The 20,018-nt window shown below is 33.9% G+C and overlaps 1 long non-coding RNA gene across 1 annotated transcript; it reads left to right on the forward strand.

Moving 5' to 3' along the window:
- The first annotated feature begins 6,160 nt into the window (after nt 1–6,160).
- LOC118354414 (uncharacterized) lies at nt 6,161–19,749 on the forward strand. The gene is made up of 4 exons (XR_004814839.2): nt 6,161–6,328; nt 7,955–8,125; nt 14,859–14,941; nt 18,892–19,749. It is a non-coding gene; the product is annotated as an uncharacterized LOC118354414 (long non-coding RNA).
- Nucleotides 19,750–20,018: the final 269 nt, after the last annotated feature.

Below are 20,018 nucleotides of genomic sequence, written 5' to 3' on the forward strand. Positions count from 1 at the left end.
CTTAAAAAAAAAAAAAAAAGAAGCTAGTATCACAACTACACATTTTATTAAGAATTAATACTAGATTTTACATTTCAATAAAAGATCTTACACAAAATCGCAAATAAAAATAGTGTCTATCAAGTTATCTATTCTTGTAGGTTGGGTTCCTTAGAAGAAGAATGTGAGATGAGGATTGTGTTCAAGTGATTTACTGAGAGAATATGCTCAGGAAAATCCTACATGGGAGTGAGGCAGGCTAGCCAAGTAAAGCAAGCAAATTAGCAAGGAGTTGATTGCAGATATAATCTAGTTTCAGCCTGATTCTACGTGGAGATCTGAAACATAAATTATATCAGTTTGTTCTGCCTAGAAACAAGGGGGTTGGAATTTTATAGCCTTGTATCTGTCAGTCACTGGATATAGGCCATTCCAAGAGAGAGGCATGTAACTCTCAGGTCACCTAGGAGAGATGGGTTCTGTTGCCCATGAATAGCCCTCCAGCAAAGATCAGTAGCAGCAACACCAAAACAGTGACAAGTGGGGAACATCAAAGCAGTAAAAACAGTTCCTGAGATGCAATCAGGGCTACAACAGCCTCTAACCACATCCATATGTAAGTTCCATGGGTAAAGTTTCTCCTGAATTCAGTTCTAGAACAAGCATACTGTGCAGTCTATCATGGTTTGAATGCTGTAATAGTGATGATGATTATAATTATAATGTGGTATGTACTATGTGGCATTCATCTCCCAGAAAGGGTTTGCAAATATTAACTAATTTAATTCTTATAACAACCCATGATGGAGAAACTATTATAACACTTATTTTTACAGATAAAGAAACTGAGGCATAGGGAATATAAAGTTACACAGTTAATGGCAGACTGGGATTTGAACTTAGTAAAGTTCTAAAGTTCTAGATTTTTCTTACCTAGTAGAGAAAGAAAAATACACATTCTCTTTACCTTGTGTTAGTCTACAACCTGGGTTACAACTGACTGCATTGAGAGTTAACACTGGATTCAAAGGCATCTCTCTCTCCAGGCTAGAAGGAAGTCCAGCAGGCTATCAGAGGCATTGGATGAGACATCTATTCAATGATGCTGTAATCTGAATGCTGGCCAATTAATTAAATCACAATGTTTAAATGTGATAAAAAAAGCCTGTGAAACATCAATAATAACACACCCTCAGCTAAGAGTACTTCATGGTCTGGAAATTTCCAGATTATCTATACGGACTAATGCAGATGTAAAACTAAAATCTCCTGAATCTCAACTAACCAGAATTCTTAGGGCACGATTTTATATATATATATATTAGTTTTTTCTTTTAACCAAGAGTTCACCAATTAGTCCATTTTGCTTCAACCCTTTGCTGTTAAAAATATCTATAAATATCATGCTGGGCATCAATTTTCATTGTTGTTAGGAGAGTCTCTTTGACAACATAAATGTTATAACTAAAGGTGCTTTCAAAGAAATATATTTCTCACTTGCCACAAGAAGTTTTGTAAAAACACTCAGCACAGTACCTGGCCTAAAGCAGAAATGCTCTGTGAATGTAAAATTAGTATTAGTATTGATACCATGAAGTAGAATGCAGAAAGACTACTAAATGATTGAAGATTTCTTTTTTTTTTTTGATTGAAGATTTCTTTTTCAACTTAAGTTTATTTCATTCTAATATAGTTTTTCATATTTATTGTAAATTTTTTAAAAAGAAAGAAGTAAAAAATAATGTAAATAAATAAATAGCTGGCAACTGCTAGCTGTGCTTCAGGAAATTGAGGTTTTAAAATGTCTTCTTTCCTTTTCTAAAATATCCTCCTTTCTTTCTTTCCTATTTCTACACATGTTCATCTTCTATCTGCACAACAGCTCTGTGTAATAAAGGGCAGTTGCTGTACCCAGTGCAGAGAAGAAAAAACATACAGAGGTTAAGTGACTTGCCTTCTTGGCAAAAACAGAACTAGAACCTCTGGCACTTGGCATATGAATCTCTCACCATGTGGCTTATGACCATTTTGCTACCAAACATTATTAATTACTAAGCACTAAAATACTCATGAGCATTGGTCATTCCATAGATTGATTTGGGTCCTTAACGTGTGGTGGGGAAGCTTTTTTAACCTCCTCCTGACAACTAAAAGCCCTAATTAGCTAAAATGTGCTCTTAATTGTTTTAAAATTTAAATTTTCACTTGTGATACCCTTTGGAGATATCATTTAACTCCAAAACAGAAATGAGACTAAAATAAATAGATATATACAGTCTTCCAAAGAAAATTAGAAAAATATAACATCTTACAATCAGCCAGAACTCCTTAGAATATTTTGCTTACAGCTCAATGAAAAACTGACTTCTAGAGGTAATTATAGAGATGGTAAGAGAAAATGGATTAGGATATATTGGCAGGATTTGCTGACAAGTTAGGTGTGAGAGAAAGGCTGAATCCCAAATTTTGGGTCTGAGCAGCAGGGTAAATGCAGAATTATTTCCGGGGATGAGGAAAATGGGAAAAACATGCTTGGGGAGATGAAATAAAGAGAATTTGTTTTTGAAAATGTTAAGGTGAAGGTGTTCAATATCCATTCAAATGGAGATGTCACATAGTCAGTTACATATCTTAGACCAAGACTCACAGGAGTGATCAGCTAGGGATAGAAATGTGGGAGTAATCTGGGTAGCAGGGAGCTAGATGAGATTACCAGGTAGAGAGTTCAGATCGAGATTTCTGATGACTGAGTATTAGAAGCACTAAGCCAATAGGATCCCACAGAAAAGATAGTGCAGTTAGGAAGGTAGGGATGCAGTATAGTATTCCAGAAATCAAGGGAGGAAACCATTTTAAGACATGTTCCCAAAGTAATGATCAATTTTATTAAATGCTACTAAGAATTCAATTAAGATGACTGGGACTAAACCATTGGGTTCTGCAACACGGTGTTCATTTTTTTTATTGATCCTGAAAAATGAGATTTCTATTGAAAATAAAGTTCTAATTAAAATGAGTCGAGATTTGAAGTGAGAAATTAAAAACAAAGAATAAACAACCAGTTCTTGTAGCTCAGACAGCGAAATAGAAAAGTAGGACAGTAGCTGAAAGGACAGATGGGGTTAAGCTTTCTGAGTTTTTTGTTTTATTTGTCTACACTGACTTTTGTTTGCTTTGTTAAATATGAGATACAGTACAGCATGTCTATGCTGTTGAGAGTAGTGTAATATAGAGAAAAAAGCAATAGTATGGAGGCAAGAAGGAATAACTCCAGGAGCAAAGTCCTTGATAGAAGAATAACATCAAGTGTACAAGTAATATATGAGCCATAGATTCAAGCATGGACAATTCATCCACTGTAGTAGGAGGGATGGTGAATGCACCAGAATAGAGGCAGAGAGTTTTATAATTGGTAGTAAAAACATGAGCAAGGCCTATTCTGCTTACCTCGATTTTATTAGTGAAAAGAGAAGAACAGGCATCAGAGTGATTTGGAGGAGAAGGAATTTGGAGGTTGGAGAAGAGAAGATATAAAAAGTGATCTTGGAGAGTAAGAAATGAACTGAGTAGGGGAATCTGTAGTATTGCCATCAAGTACTTGGGAACTGTAGCATGGTTTTGTGTTTTCCTCCAGTCATCCCAAACTAACTGTTCATCCACAGGCAGAGACTGCAGACAGTTGGATTTAACTAAGATTGGGGTTTGTGAGTATGACAATGGGAGACAACAGCAGAATTAAGAGTGTATACATTAAGAGTGTATAAAGAGTAATGATTATAGTAATGGTTACAGGATCTAAACTGGATAATGGGAGGAATAAGTACATATGCAGATTAATGGGAAAAGCAATAGTAAATGAATTAGAAATATCAGCTGATTCAAGAATGGAAAACTCTATAGTCCTTATCCCCCTTTCTACAATGGTACTAATATTTTTACAACAAAAAATTCTTAGAAAATGTTAACTATCATATAATATTATTGCATAATAGTCTACATTAGATGATACTAATTTGGTAGAAACTCAGTTAAACTTATACGGTTTCTCAGCAAATATTTACAAACTTTCATTTATATATTTCAAAACCTAAAGAAGAAGAGAGTCCAGTTAAACCAGCATTGTCTGTTGGGTTTGTCCAGTACTTAAATCTGTTTTGAATCATTCCTTTCAAACTCCATATCTAAATGAACTCCTAAGCACTTTGAATTCTTTTTTCTATAATGCTTCTTTTATCCGTATTATTTCCCTTTGATGTTTACCTCAGACCCATAAAAATACAACCTCCATCTGAAGACTCCAGCCTACATTGCATTGCAAGATTAACCTTCAGGCTCCCTGACTTATGCTCCATTTGTCACCTAAAGTGTCTCAAATACAGCTAATGTTGCTTTATGCTTTTATATAAAGCTAATATGCTTTATTTACAGTTCCCATTGTAAACTGTTCACAACTATGCAACACTTTCCAGTTAATCTGGAATTTTCTCTGCTTTTACATTGTTTTATGTTTTCCCCTTTTCTCCTTTTTTCTCTTCCATACCCCATCTTGTGTATGCTTAAACCTGCCCCTGGAATATTCAGAAGTTCCATTGTGCATTTAGGCAGCTGTGAGGGAGAGACCTTGAGAATCCTGAACACCAGAGGACCACAACTAGCTGGCAAAGATCTTCTTTGGAAGTCTTGGTCTGGAAACACTTCACAGGCTGTTTCCTGTGAGCTGGGCAGAGATTGCTCTTTTGGAAATCTCCCTCCTAGTCAGCTGCTTGTTGGCTGGCCTCTGTGCAAAAGTATGAGCCTTCAAAAGAAGGCAGAATTTTGCTTGGGAATCATTTGTTAAAGATGAGAATAGTTGTGATTTTGTGAATTCAAATCCTAAGATGAACCAACTCCCTTTTCTTTCTTCAAACGGTATGAATAAAGAGACAAATAAGTTTAATGATTTAACTAACTTTAACACTCTGTTACCCCCCACCCAAAACTCATTTTTTAAAGGGGAAAAAAAGGCCTTTGTTTATTTAAGCCATGGAGGTTTGACAGCATAGAGGTTTAGAACAGCTGGTGACCTAGCTAAATTATTCAGAGGGTGTGGCCAGAGGGAGGGACAAATATATAAGATAATGAGATATTGATATTTTATAGAACATAGTGGAACTGGTCATTAGATCTATAGCATAAAGAATTTGGTCAAATGCCATGCTATGAACTCTTTTCCTGAACGTATACTCTAAAAGCCTAAGAAAGTGTCACAAAACCTGCTGATGATTCAGGCTCTACACAGGAACATTTCTTTGTACTCTTTCTAATAGTAAGATAAAATGATGGCCTAAGGAAGACAGAATGCAAAGATATTGGTGGGTGACCTCTTGCATATAGGAAATACTTTAGGAACATTGCAAACTGGGCCTTCTGAAGTATGTCACTACTTCCTCTCCACATGTTCACAGCAGGCGCCCAAACAGCCAAGCTGGCCCCCTCCTTATTTCAGGGCAGACAGAGGTCAATGTGACTCAGGATAGAAAACTGCCAATGGGAAAGTGAAAACAGACCTAACTGAATGGATTGCAAACACTGAAGGAAATCATATCAAAGCTCATGAGGCTAACAGACTGACAGAGTGACCCACAGAATGTATAAAGTTCACCACTTTCTCATTGGCATTTTAGGTGCAATTCAGAGCAAAGTGTCAGTACAAAACACATGACTTGGACCTCCAACACTTTGCTTCCACAAAAATGGAATGTTCTCCAAACTCTGCATTTTTTCCCCTGTTATATTTGTGTTTCTAGGGAGAAATGTTAATGAGTATATTGTTAGAGAATGTTGTTGGTAAAAAATATGGAGCAAGTGTTTATTTTTCTTATTATATTTTTTAAAGACTCTACCATGGACTAAACTCAAGAAAATTGGTAATGTCTGGGGAACACATTAAAGATGGGCTGGTTATAATATACAGCCTAACTCAGAAAACCCCCAAATCAATTTGGTATTGGCTCAAGTATAGGTGGGTCTATTTCTGGGTACACACACACACACACACACACATTATTATTATTATTATTACTATTATTCTGTGTGTGTGTGTGTGTGTGTATGTGTATAGTCCTTATGCCAATATCACAGTCTTAATTGCTATAGCTTTATAGTAAATTCTCTTTTTTCCTTTATTCAGAATAATTTTGGCTATTTTAGATCCTTTGCATGACCATATAGGTTTAAGAGTCGACTTGTCAATTTCTACAAAAAAAAAAAAAAAGCCTTCTGGAATGTTAATTAGCTTACCATTGAAACCAGAGACCAATTTGTGAAGATGACAGTTTAACAGTATGGGATCATCCAATACAGAAACATGGTATGTCTCTACATTTCTTTATGTGTAATTTCTCTCAGCAATGTTTCGTAGCTTTCAGTATACATAACATGCACATATTTTTAAACGTTTTTCTCTGAAGATTTTGAGGTTTTTTGATGATATTGTGAGTCATATTGCTTTTAATTTTTAAATGTTTATTGCTAGTACATAGTCTTTTTTGCTAGTACATAGTACATTTTTTTGTGTCAGTGCTATAAACTGCAATCTTTCTAAATGCATTCATTAGTTATAAAAGCTTTGTTTTCTAGATTCATTAAAATTTTCTGTATACATGATCCTATTATCTGAAAACAAAGACAGTTTTACTTTTTTTGTTTCAAATTATATATTTTTTCCTTATTCTTATCTTATTACATAGGCTGCATTTATTACAATGTTTAATAGATATGATGAACATAATTATATTTGCCACTTTTCTGATTTTAGGAGATGGAAGGTCTTTTAATTTTTTACTAGTAAGCCTAATGTTAGGTGTGTAATTTTGTTGCAGACACTATAAATTGAGAAAATTCCCTACTATTTCTACCTAATCATCATTGGGTATTGAATTGTATTGAATGCTTTTTTTCTATATCTATTTGGATAATCATATTTTTATCTTTATTCTGATAGAATAGTTAATTACACTTATGTTAATGAAAAGCTAAACCAAATTTCAGTTTCTGAATTAATCCCATGCCTGCCTTTAACTTCACATAAAACATTTTTGAGGATTGTTGCATTGATGTTCATGAGAGGTATTGGTTTATAGTTTTATTTCCTTTCTTTTTTTTCTGGTTACTTTTTATCAGGTGATGCTGGTCTCATTAAATGAAGCAGAAAATATTCATTTATTTCCTTATTTTCTAAAAGAGTTTGTGATAGATTGGTATTATTTCTTCCTTAAATGTCTAGCAGAATTATGTAAAGTCATCCAGGACTGGATGCATTGTTCAGATATTTCAGATTACAAATTCAACTTCTTTAACTTAAATAGAGTTATTCAGATTTGTTATTTCTTCTTATGTATGTTTTGTTAATTTGTGTTTTGCAAGTAATTTGTGCATTTCACCTATGTTTAATTTATTTGTATACTATTTTTCATGATATTCCCTTACTATCCTCCATTTTATTTTTAAAGATTCATTTATTTATTTCAGAAAAAAAAAAGCTGGATGGAGGAGAGAGAGGGAGAGAATCTCAAGCAGACTATCTACTGAGCACAGAGCCTGAATGTAGAGCTCAATTCTTTGACCCTGAGATCATTATCTGAGCCAAAACTAAGAGTTAGATGCTAAACTGACTGAGCTACTCAGGTGCTCCTCCTTACTATCCTCTTAATGTCCATAGGAGCACTTATTCCTAACATTCATAATTTGTGTCTTATTCTTCTTGATCAACATTTCCAGAGTTTTACCAATTTCATTAAGCTTTTCACAGAAGCTATTTTTGGTTACAGTTATTTTTCTCTACTATATGTACATTTTCTATTTTATTGATTTCCAATATTAGCTTTATCACTTACTTTCTTCTCTTTACTTTGGGTTTTATTTGCTCTTCTTTTTCTAGTTTTTTATTTTATTTTACTTTATTTTTAAAAAGATTTTATTTATTTATTCCTGAGAGACACAGAGAGAAGGCAGAGACATAGGCAGAGGGGGAAGCAGGCTCCTCGCAGGAAGCCCAATGTTGGACTTGATCCTGGGACTCTGGGACCACACCTTGGGCCAAAGGCAGACACTCAATCACTGAGCCACCCAGGCATCACTTTTTCTAGGTTTTAAAGTAGAAACTGAGGTAACTATTTGTCACATTTCTTCCTTTTTAGTATAAGCATTTAACTTTCTTCAAAACACCACTTTAACTTCATAATATGAGTTTTGATGCTATTTTTTGTTATCATTCAGTTCAAAGTATTTTGTAATTTTTTTATTCTAAATGTATTGTATTATTTATAAATATTTGGGAATTAAAAACACTTTCAATTATTTTTTTAATAAATTTATTTTCTATTGGTGTTCAATTTGCCAACATATAGAATAACTTTCAGTATTGATATCTAGTTTAATTTACTTTTGGTCATAAAATTAAAATTACTAACTATATTAATGCCAGAGTAACAATACCTATATTAGACAAACTAGATCTTAAACCAAAGACTATAACAAGAAATGAAGAAGGGCACTATATCATAATAAAAGGGATGATCCAACAAGAGGATCTAATAATTATAAATATTTATGCCCCCAACATGGGAGCACTCAAATATATAAAACAATTAAGAATAAACATAAAGGAACTAACTGATAATAATACAATAATAGTGGGGACACCCCACTTATATTAATAGATCATCTAAGCAGAAAGTCAACAAGGAAACAATGGCTTTGAATGACACACTGGACCACATGGACTCAACATATATATTCATAACATTCCATCCTAAAGAAGCAGAATACACATTCTCTTCAAATACATATGGAACATACTAGGTAACATACTAAGTCACAAATCAGGCCTCATCAGGTACAAAAAGATTAATATCATACTATGCATATTTTCCAATCATAACACTATAAAACTTGAAGTCAACAACAAGAAAAACTTTGGAAAGACCATAAATACACTACTGAACAATGAATGGTTCAACCAGGAAATCAAAGAAGAAATTTAAAAATACATGGAAACAAATGAAAATGAAAACACAGCAGTTCAAAATCTTTGAGATGCAGCAAAAGCCATAAGAGGGAAGAATATAGCAATACAGGCCTACTTCAAGAAGCAAGAAAAATCTCAAATAAACAACGTAACCTTGCACCTAAAGAAGCTAGAAAAAAAAGCCTAAAGCCAGCAGAGGAAGGGAAATAATAAAAGTTAAAGCTGAAATAAATGATATAGAAACTAAAAAATAATGGAACAGATCAACGAAACCAGGAGCTGGTTCTTTGAAAATAACATTGACAAACCTTCAGCCAAACTTCTCAAAAAGAAAAGACAAATGACCCAAATAAAAAAAGTCACAAATGAAAGAGGAGAAATCAAAACCAACACCACAGAAATACAATTACAAGAGAATATTATAATAAACTACATGCCAACAGATTGGACAATATTGCAGAAATGAATAAATTCTTAGAAATATATAAACACCAAAACAGAAAGAAATAGAAAATTTGAACCAAAAATCTCCCAATCAACAAAAGTCCAGAGCCAGATGGCTTCATGAGTAAATTCTACCAAACAATTAAAGAGCAGCTTATATCTATTCCTCTCAAACTATTCCAAAAAATAGAAATGGAAGGAAAGCTTCCAAATTCATTCTATGAGGTCAACGTTATCCTGATACCAAAATGAGACAAAGACTGCACTAAAAAAGAAAACCACAAGTCAATATCCCTGATGAACATAAACACAAAAATTCTCAATAAAATGCTATCAAATCAACTTCAACAGTACATTATAAGACTCATTCACCACAATCAAGTAGGATTTATACTTTGGATCCAAGGGTGGGTCAATATTTGCAAATTAATCAATGTGATATACCACATTAATGAAGGATTAGAACCATACAATCCTTTCAATAGATTCAGAAAAAGCATTTGACCAAGTATAACATCTATTTGTGACAAAAACCCTCATCAAAGTAGAGTTAGAAGGAGCATGCCCCAAGATAATAAAGGCCATATATGAAAAAGCCACAGCTAATATCATCCTCAAAAAGGAAAAACTGAGAGCTTTTCCTCTATAGTCAGGACAAGACAGGGATGTCCACTCTCATCGTGACTGTGTAACAAAGTACTAGAAGTCTTAGCTGCAGCAATTAGATAACAAAAAGAAATAAAAGGCACACAAATCATCAAGGAAGAAATCAAACTTTCATTATTTGCTGATGACACAATACTCTGTAGAAAACCTGAAAGACTCCACCAAAAAAACTGTTAGAAATAATACCTAAATTCAGCAAACTGACAGGATATAAAACCGATGCATAGAAGTCTGTTGTATTTCCATACGCCAATAATGAAGCAGCAGAAAGAGAAATCAAGGAATCTATCCCATTTACACTTGCACCAAAAACAATACACTTAGGAATACACCGAACTAAAGAGTTTGTAAAAGACCTGTACTCTGAAAATTATAAAACACTGATGAAAGAAATTGAAGAGGACACAAAGAAATGGGGAAAAAATTCCATACTCATGGATTGAAAGAACAAATATGTTAAAATATCTATGCTATCCAAAGCAATCTACACATTTAATGCAACCCCTATATTCATACCAATAGCATTTTTCACAGAGCTAGAACAAACAATCCTAAATTTGTGTGGAACCATAAAAGACTCAGATAACCAAAGCAATCTTAAAAGAAAGCAAAGCAAAGCTAAAGGCATCACAATTCTGGACTTCAAATTATATTATTATAAAGCTGTAGTGATCAAGACAGTATAGTACTGGTACAAAACCAGGCACAACTGAACAAAAAAGAAATCCCAGAAATGAGCCCACAACTATATGGTCAATTAATCTTTGATAAAGTAGGAAAGAGTATCTAATGGAAAAATGACAATCTCTTCAACAAATAGTGTTGGGAAAACTAGACGGCCACATGCAGAAGAATGAAACTGGGCCACTTTCTTACACCATACACAAAAATAAATTCAAAATGGATTAAAGATATAAATATGAGGTGGGAAACCATTAAAATCCTAGAGGAGAATGTAGACAGTAACTTCTTTGACCTTGGCCATAGCAACTTCTTTCTAGATGAGTCTCCTGAGGCAAGGGAAACAAAAACAAAAATAAACCATTGAGACATCATCAAAATAAAAAGCTTCTGCACAGCGGAGGAAACATCAACAAAACTAAAAGGCAGACTACAGATTGGGAGAAGATATTTGCAAATGACATATCTGATAAAGGGTTAGTATCCAAAATACAAAAAGAACTTATAAAACTCAACACCCAAAAAACAAACAATCCAGTTAAAAAATGGGCAGAAGATATGACTAGACATTTCTTCAAAGATGTACAAATGGCCAATAGACACATGAAAAAGTGCCCAACATCACTGACCATCAGGGAAATACAAATCAAAACTACAATGAGATATCATCTCACACCAATCAGAAGAGCTAAAATTAATGACACAGGGACCAACGGATGTTACTGAGGATTCAGGGGAAGGGGAATTTTCTCACCCTGTTGGTGGGAGTGCAAATTGGTGCAGCCACTTTGGAAAAGAGTATGGCAGTTCCTCAAAAAGTTAAAAATAGAATTACTCTATGATCCAGCAATTGTGCTACTTAGGTATTTATCCAAAGGATATAAAAATATTAATATAAAGGGAATACATGCACTTCTATGTTTATAGTAGCATTATCAACAACAGCCAAATTATGGAAAGAGCCCAAATGTTCATCAATTGATGAATGGATAAAGAAAATGTGATGTATATATACAATGGAATATTACTCAGCCATCAAATTACTCTTGTCATTTGCAACAATGTAGATGGAACTGAAGTGTATTAAGCTAAGTGAAAGAAGTCAAAGAAAGACAAATACCATATGGTTTCACTCATATGTGGAATTTAAGAAACAAAACAGATGAACATAGAGGGGAAAACAGGAAAAGCAAGAAACAGACTCTTAAATATAGAGAACAAACTGATGGTTACTAGAAGGGAGCTGGGCAGGGGGATAGGTGAAATAGGTGATGGGGATTAAGGAGGGTACTTGTGATGAGCACTGGGTATTATATGTTAAGTGCTGAATCAGTGAATTCCATACCTGAAACTAATATAACACTATATGTTAACTAACTGGAATTTAAGTAAAAACTTGGAAGAAAATAAATACGTAAAATTACTAACTACATTAATTATAAATTATTAAAAATTCAGTCCTTTTTGTTTACTTAACCTTTAATGGTTCAGCATATATCTGGGTGAAAGTTTCATATGAACTTGAAGGAGCATGCATTATTCTTTTTTGAGTTCCTTTAGAAATCAAGTTGGTTGACAGTAGTGTTCAGGTCATCTCTGTCTTCTGACAGAGATGGTAGGTTCTTTAAATTCTGTCAGTTTTTGCTATATCTATCTGAGGTAATTTTCCCTATTTCAAAATCTACTTAGTCTGATATTAATAAAGCCATTCCAGCTTTCTTATGTTTACACATATTCTGAGTAAATAGTGTATCTTTTTTCATTCTTTTTACTTTCATCTATCTGATTTTCTTGTACATGTCATATAGGTCTATTTTTGTGCATAATAATCTCTGCCTTTTAAAATGGTATGTTTATATAATTTATAGTTAAAATAGTTATCAGTATGATTGTTGCTTTTAAATCTACCATTTGCAACTCATGTGCTAATTGCTCATCTGCAGTTTGTCCAATGTTCCTCTTTTCTTGGTTCTTTATAATTATTTATGTACATTTTAAGATTCCATTTTATATTCACCATTGATTTATTTTATATTTTGTTGAATAGTCATGGGTTTATATTAAGCTTCTGTACCTTAATAGAGTCTATTTTCAAATAATATTATACTACTTTATGTGGTACACTTGCAAAAATATGCTTTTTAGACAGAAGCACATAAATATAATAGATAATAGTCTGCCCTTGAGAGACTTATTAAAGAGATGTGCACTGACCCTGGTGGGCGTGGTGCCTTAGGGTAGGGAACTCCAGGTTCAGGGGTACTAAGAGAATGGTCTAGATTAAAGATCCTCTTGACCTTGCAGACTTTCACCTGCTGGAAAGGGCAATAGCTAGAAGTCGACTGCAGCAATGTCTTCTAAGTTTCAAGGCCCAGGGTCTACGGGCAATATTATCTCTTAATATTGACTATGCTCTTCAGCGTTATGTCCTCAGGCATTAGTTAGTCTCTTGATCAGAGCTTCTAATTTGAGATAGATTGGGAAATAATTTCTTTCAGAATTAAACTCAAAGTAAAAACTCAGAGTGGGGAAAAAAAGGATAAAAATCAAGAAAATTTTAGACAAAGTGGTGAAAGTAATTGAATTTTCACTGATTGACAATTTCTCTGAATTTATTGCTAGGTTAGTATAATTAACTAATTCTTAAACTCATATAATTATCCTGGTAACTACCAAAATTTTATGATAACTTTCTCTTCTTTAGATCTTCCCCTTCTTTTCAAAACCTTCTGCTTCACAAGGGCCTAATTTCCTATTTTCACATATTTCTGTATATTGTTAAATGTCTAAATATTTTCCCCAGATTGAGGCTGTTTCTAATACTATTGTAAATATCGAATTTTAATAATTATATTCTGTATAATTTTATTAACAATTTATGTATAAATAATGACATCAGTACTTAGGAGAACTCAATTGATCTGTACTAACAAATTTAGTTTTCACACACATACACACACACACACCGTAGTTAAAACCAATGATTATTTCAAAAAAAAATTAAAGTTTTTTTTTCTTCTTTAAATGGGACCATTCTACCCAAAAGAGGGACTACTTCTTTTTTTTAAACTATAAGGACAATTTTGGCCTAATTATATGTTAAACATTTATTAAGCTGTCACATAAAGACAGAATGTGTACCTAATATTAAAAAGCTCTGTTCTGTCCTCAAAGAGCTAACATTCTAAAAGTTAACAGAGAGAGAAATAATGTAAACAAACATGGTCAGGCATGGATTTAAACTCACTAGAAATTATCCTTATTATAGTTTCTTTTTTTGATCTTTCCCTGATTATGTACAAATAGATTTTTGGCATGTGAAATGATGTCATTGTTTAAATTGGCAGTTTAGGAAATTGGCTTGACCTGACTCCATCTCTTTCAGCCTGAGGGATAGTCCCATCTTGGGTGGCCTTTCCCATCAGGAAAGTGTCTCAGACAGGAGGCCAGAGCCTGGCTTATGACATATAGCACAGGAATTTTCCAGAGGCAGCTCTGAGATAAAACCTTCTCCAATAGCTGGAATATTAGTTGATTCAAACAGACATGGATTTGCTGAAGTCCAGTGGCTTTCAGGCTTCATAGTAGAGAGAGAGAAAAAAAATTCAAACTTGTTCAACCCATCATATAGCGTGATTTCTAAACATTCTTGCTAACAAACCTTTAAAAGTTAGAGTTAAAATGTTGATGAAATGCACAAAAGATACAAAAGGTGAAGTTAGCTGTGGTGGAAGATAAACAATGGGGAGAAAACTACCTAGGTATAATGGTGTGACATATAGCCCTCACTATTTTTTCCCTATGCACAGAAAAGGGATTGCCTTCCAATGCCTTGTAAGAAGTTTTGGTAAGAGGAAAAAGTTCTGAGATGTGATAGGGATCTCCCCACAGCATAAACTGATCATGAAATTATTTACATTGATCTCCTTAAATATAACATGCCTAGAAATGGTGCAAACACTGTGTTCCATGCCCATGTCTCTTTGAATTGGCTTGAATTAAACTTCTAACTAGACTAAGGACTGGTATGTATTTTCCAGCTCATGCCTTTAATAAAACCTTAATCTGTTTTTATTGACAGAACCCTAAGGAAAGCACAAGCCTCATATCATAAGGCCTGAACGTGGTGCTCTATGAAGAGAATGACTGAAAGAAAAGTTAAAGGTAGGAGTATATAACCTAGAAAGGAGAAAGTGATTTCTATTTTTTTGGATAACCATTAGGTAATTACATATAAATTTATTATAATATGTGAGTTTATGAACGGGAAGTGAAAACATTTCCATTAAAAGCTTTGTGAGTTTGGTTCACCAGTAGCATTATTTAAGTGGCCAAAAAGGATGTGTAGCACAAAGCTGGCAGGAAGGTGCTCCACACTGCAGGATAGAGTACTGTCTGGTTCTAATGCATTGAGTGTCCAGAAAATAAAGCACCACTCTGACATTTGTTGGCCACAAAGAATCCACGGAGGCAATGGCTATGGAAATGATCATGGAAAATGAGGCAGAGATGTTAATTTCTTGCCAAATATCCATGTGCTCCTCACATTATTAGTCTCATTACAATTAAGTGAGCCTATATGGCTATTTGACTACTTCTGGTCAATGCTCTGTGAGCAGAAATGACCTGTTTACTTTTAGGCCAAGGCATTCAAGAACCAATGCAAGTCCTTCCAGAATTTCTTTCTTTGCCTTAATGATTCTTCAGGTCACTTACTGAGTTGGAAATATGATAAGATGGTGGAACCTTTTTTAGATTGGAACTCCAAGTTACATCTTGGAGGAGAATTCCATGCTGTCTCAGAATGGTTTTCTGATCCTCAGAGAATTTGGCATAATCTGAGTAAGAATGAACTTTTATGGTTTGTTGGAAGGGAATTGGGTGGGGGATGGGCTAAGTGGAAGATAGGCATTAAGGAGGGCACTTGTGTGATGAGCACTGGGTATTATACGCAAGTGATGAATCACTAATTTCTATTCCTGAAACCAATACTACACTATACATTAAGTAACTAGAATTTAAATAAAAATCTGAAACAAATAAACAAAAAGAAAACTTTTAAGTGTGCAGACACTGAGATTTCAGGGTTTGTTTGTTACTGAAGCATAACTGACTGACTATAGGAAATTATACCAATGGGAAGGAAATGTTAGATGCCACACAATAGGCAGCTAAATGTGTTCATGAGACATTTATAGGAATATCTAGAATACTGTTTAGAGACTTTAGAAATATTTAAATAATACACAGGTTAATATTCAGTAAAATAAAGGTTATTACTTTTCATGTAATCCTTCCTCTTTAAACCTTATAATGCTGTAAATTAGAAGTGATAGAAATATCATAGATGGTTTTTCCATTTCCTTTATTTTATATGTGTATCCCCTTAAAGCCTAATGTGAAAAGTTCCTTGCCCTTACCCACTCAGTAAATTAATGACAAGGAGAAAATGGTATGAACTGCAGCCTGGGGCGTATATTAGGAGCTAGGTAGGCATAGTGAAAGCCCTTTACAGATTACTTCATTTCCCAGCTCTCTCAATTTGTTAGTGCTCCCCTTCAATGCTCTTATAGTACTTTGCTCTACTGGTACAACTTTGTATCCACTGCAGTTTGTGAATTCCACAGTGAAATACTTCATCATAAAGACTATTAATCTTTGTCTCTAGTGTCCAACATAGGGACTGCAGCAAAAAAATGAACTAAACAAAATTTTATTGAATAAATGAAAGCTCAGGTGGTATTAACACTGAAGAAAGTTTTGGGTAGTGTAATGCTTTGGATATATGAAAATATGTACATTGAAATTATGTAAAAAAAATCCACTGATAATTTTGGATATTAGAGCAAAAAAATATCTTCTCCCATTCTGGTAAAAATATATCTCTTCCCAACCAGCTCAGAGGTTAGAATTCTCAAAATTGGTGTGTACTTTGGTCTGAGTATTAATTAAATAGAAATACACCTGGGAAAATGGAATGACATACAATTATTTATCTGTTAACGCCTTGGTACAAATTAACAAACCATATAGTCTTAGACAATAGGTTCCTGATGGAAAGGGATGTATAGAACATTCATTTTTAAGGAAGTCGGAGCAAGAATATCGATCTACCTGGACAGGTAAGATATCAGAGTGTAAAATCTGGGCCATCATTTAATGGCTTTATTAAAGTCATGAAAACATGAGAAAGGTGAACATTTTGTCATCACTTTGTAAAATTACAAATTAGACTCCATTTATAAGTGTCTCATGGGTAATTTCTTAGCTGCCTTTCTTTTTTCCTCAGCACTTTCTAATACCTATCTTTATATTGTAGAGAAAAGGGAGGGGAAGGGAGGGGTTAAATTATAAATTCCCTTTTCACATTATGTAATATGACATTGAGGTTGATATGTAATACGACATCTTGTGGGCAAATTCACTGCAATGTGTTTTATCAGTCAATGCTTAAAATCTTGATAACATAAATTTATTTTGAGTTGTCCTTATCTAATCAAACATAACTTACACTTTAATATCATCTAAATGAAATCATCAGATTAAAATTAGGAAAATACAGACTTCTATGGCAGTGTCTGTTCCCTATAAGAAAGGACACAGCTACTAGTAGTAGTCCCTACTAGTAGACGTAGCTATGCTAATATTGATTATTATATTATTCCTTTAGGTTTCATTTACTTAGGTACCAAATCAATTTGGTATATCCTTAGGTGAAGCAGCACAGTGTCCTCAATAAAATAAACAACATTGTCTAAGGTGTGAACATAATCCACAGATACCATGCAAACTAAATCAAAAGTTTTAGTGGAAAACAATTTTCTACACTTTCATGATGTTTGGAATAATAGCTTCCTTTCCTTTAAAAGAGATAGTTTTGTAATCTATATAAGCACTCCTAAACAATAGAGTTTAGTTTTTCCTGGTTTGAAAATTTCCACAAAAGGAATAAAGCCATAAGTATTCTTTTATGTTCTATTCTATTCATTGAGTATTCTAAGATTCACCTATGTTGTATGTAGCTATGTAGTCATACATGTGATATGACTATGTCATAATTTTATTCATCCTGCTAATGAGAGACATTGTTTTCCAGCTTGTTTAAAGCATTATGAACATTTTTTTTTAAAAAAAGATTTTATTTATTTATTCATGAGAGACACAGAAAGGGAGAGAGAGAGAGAGGCAGAGACACAGGCAGAGGGAGACACAGGCTCCAAGCAGGGAGCCTGATATGGGACTCGATCCCGGGTCTCCAGGATCACGCCCTGGGCTGAAAGCAGGCGCCAAACCGCTGAGCTGCCTGGGCTGCCCGCATTATGAACATTTGAAAAAATGTGGCAAGAATTCAAATATATAAGAACTAAAACTAAAACCAAAAATTTGAAACAATATTTTATTCTTGTTTCCTCATATATTTGTTACTGAATCTTGACTGAGAATATATCTAAATTGTCAGTGAAGGGATGGAAGAGAGAAAAACTTGGATGGATCCTAGAAATCATGAAGTCAAATCTTTTACTTAATAGATGAGGAAACAGAGATCCAGAGAAGATTTAACTTGGTCGACATAATTGCAGACAAGAGTCAAGAATGAAAGCCAGCCCTCCAACTTCAGTGATACAGAATTCTCTTAACTTTTCATGTCAAATTTCTCCACCAGCACCAGTTTCTACCAGTAGTAAAGTGATAAAGACCATCTGGAAACTTCCTGATAGTCTACCCAAATGGATCAGTCCATAGCCAAAAGTAGCTTAAAAACATTGATGCCATATATATATATATATATATATATATATATATATATATATATATAATTATGTTTTGAGCATTAATTTACCATGAGAGATGGGACACTAAAAATACTTGAGGAAATTCTTTTGGATTTTAGATGTATAATATTTATTATAAAATTATAGAATAATGTTATTTTGCTTTTAAAAGTTTTTTCGTTTTGTTTTTGTTTTTAAATTTTCATTTTATCTTTACAAGTCATTTGCTATTTAAGGAATAAAACAAAACCAAAATGGCTTGCTCAATATCATATAAAAAGTTTGTCATAAATTGGGAAGCAAAATCAAGCTGTTTTTTGTTTTGTTTCATTTTTTTCAAAGAAAGGAAATGCGAAGGAAGAAAAGTCATTCCAGAAGAAACATTCCGGGTGGCATATTGGAGAAGACTCTCTATAAAGTTCTGTGCAATTAAAAACAAATAACTTCCTTCTCGACAGTTTGAAATTTCAATATTTTTAGAAAGAGAATTTTAAAATGTTCTTCCACTTACAGTAAAGTTCTGAAACAAGAAAGTAGATTATATTAATGTAAATGTTATGACTTGAGATAAATAAGACATCCAATAGGTTATTCCTGCACTCCCTGCACTAGATTAGATAACTTGATACTCAATATTGACCATGACATTCATCTTGTCCTTTTTAGTATGACATAGATAGAAAGATGATGTGCATGTAAATCAGCAGCTAAGGGAGATATAAAGAGTAAAATAAATACATCTATAGATATTTAGAGATGCCAATGAGCAAGTTTCTGGCAAAAGCCATTGATAAAATGTGGAGGCCGAGAAAATTAAGGCCATTCCACTTTAAGTTCAGGGTTATCACAAGTACAGCCATCCCAGGCCCCTGTGAATAAGAACTGAACTTGTCAGTTACAGGAAGAAAACAGCTTACAGTTTAACGTCCTAGAAAGTCTCATATTAGAATAAAAACAGAGCCCAAGCTAAGGGCAGGAAGCCCCTATTAGAATGAGAACAGAGCTCAATGCCCTTGAAGGCCCCATATCAAAATGTAAACAGAATTTGAGGAATTGCTCCACCCTTTCTGGAGGTCCCCTAGACCAGCCCTTAAAACTAAGCTGGAACCCACCTCGGGGGTCCAAGCCCCTGCTCCGCTGTGTCGGGTATACTCGGACCCAAGCTCGAGCTTGTAATAAACCCTCGTGTGTTTGCATCGGTGTCGGCTCCTTGGTGGTTTCTCGGATTCGCGATCTTGGGCACAACAAAAAGAAGCTGAGCCAGTGGATTTTTGTCCTCAAAAATGTTTTCACCGTGTGTCTCTAGGCAGTGTTGACATTTTTGTATTCTATTATATATATGTTTTTTTCTTCATTTGGTTTTGCTTTGGCTTGTTTCTAAATCAAATTACATTTCCTTTTGATTCTTACCTCGAAGTTAGACTTTCCAAATAAAAATATTCCCCTCTGTTTTATTTCCTAAAATAGCC

This window comes from Canis lupus, chromosome 4 (genome assembly GCF_003254725.2).
Source record: "Canis lupus dingo isolate Sandy chromosome 4, ASM325472v2, whole genome shotgun sequence".
Lineage (NCBI taxonomy): Eukaryota > Metazoa > Chordata > Mammalia > Carnivora > Canidae > Canis > Canis lupus.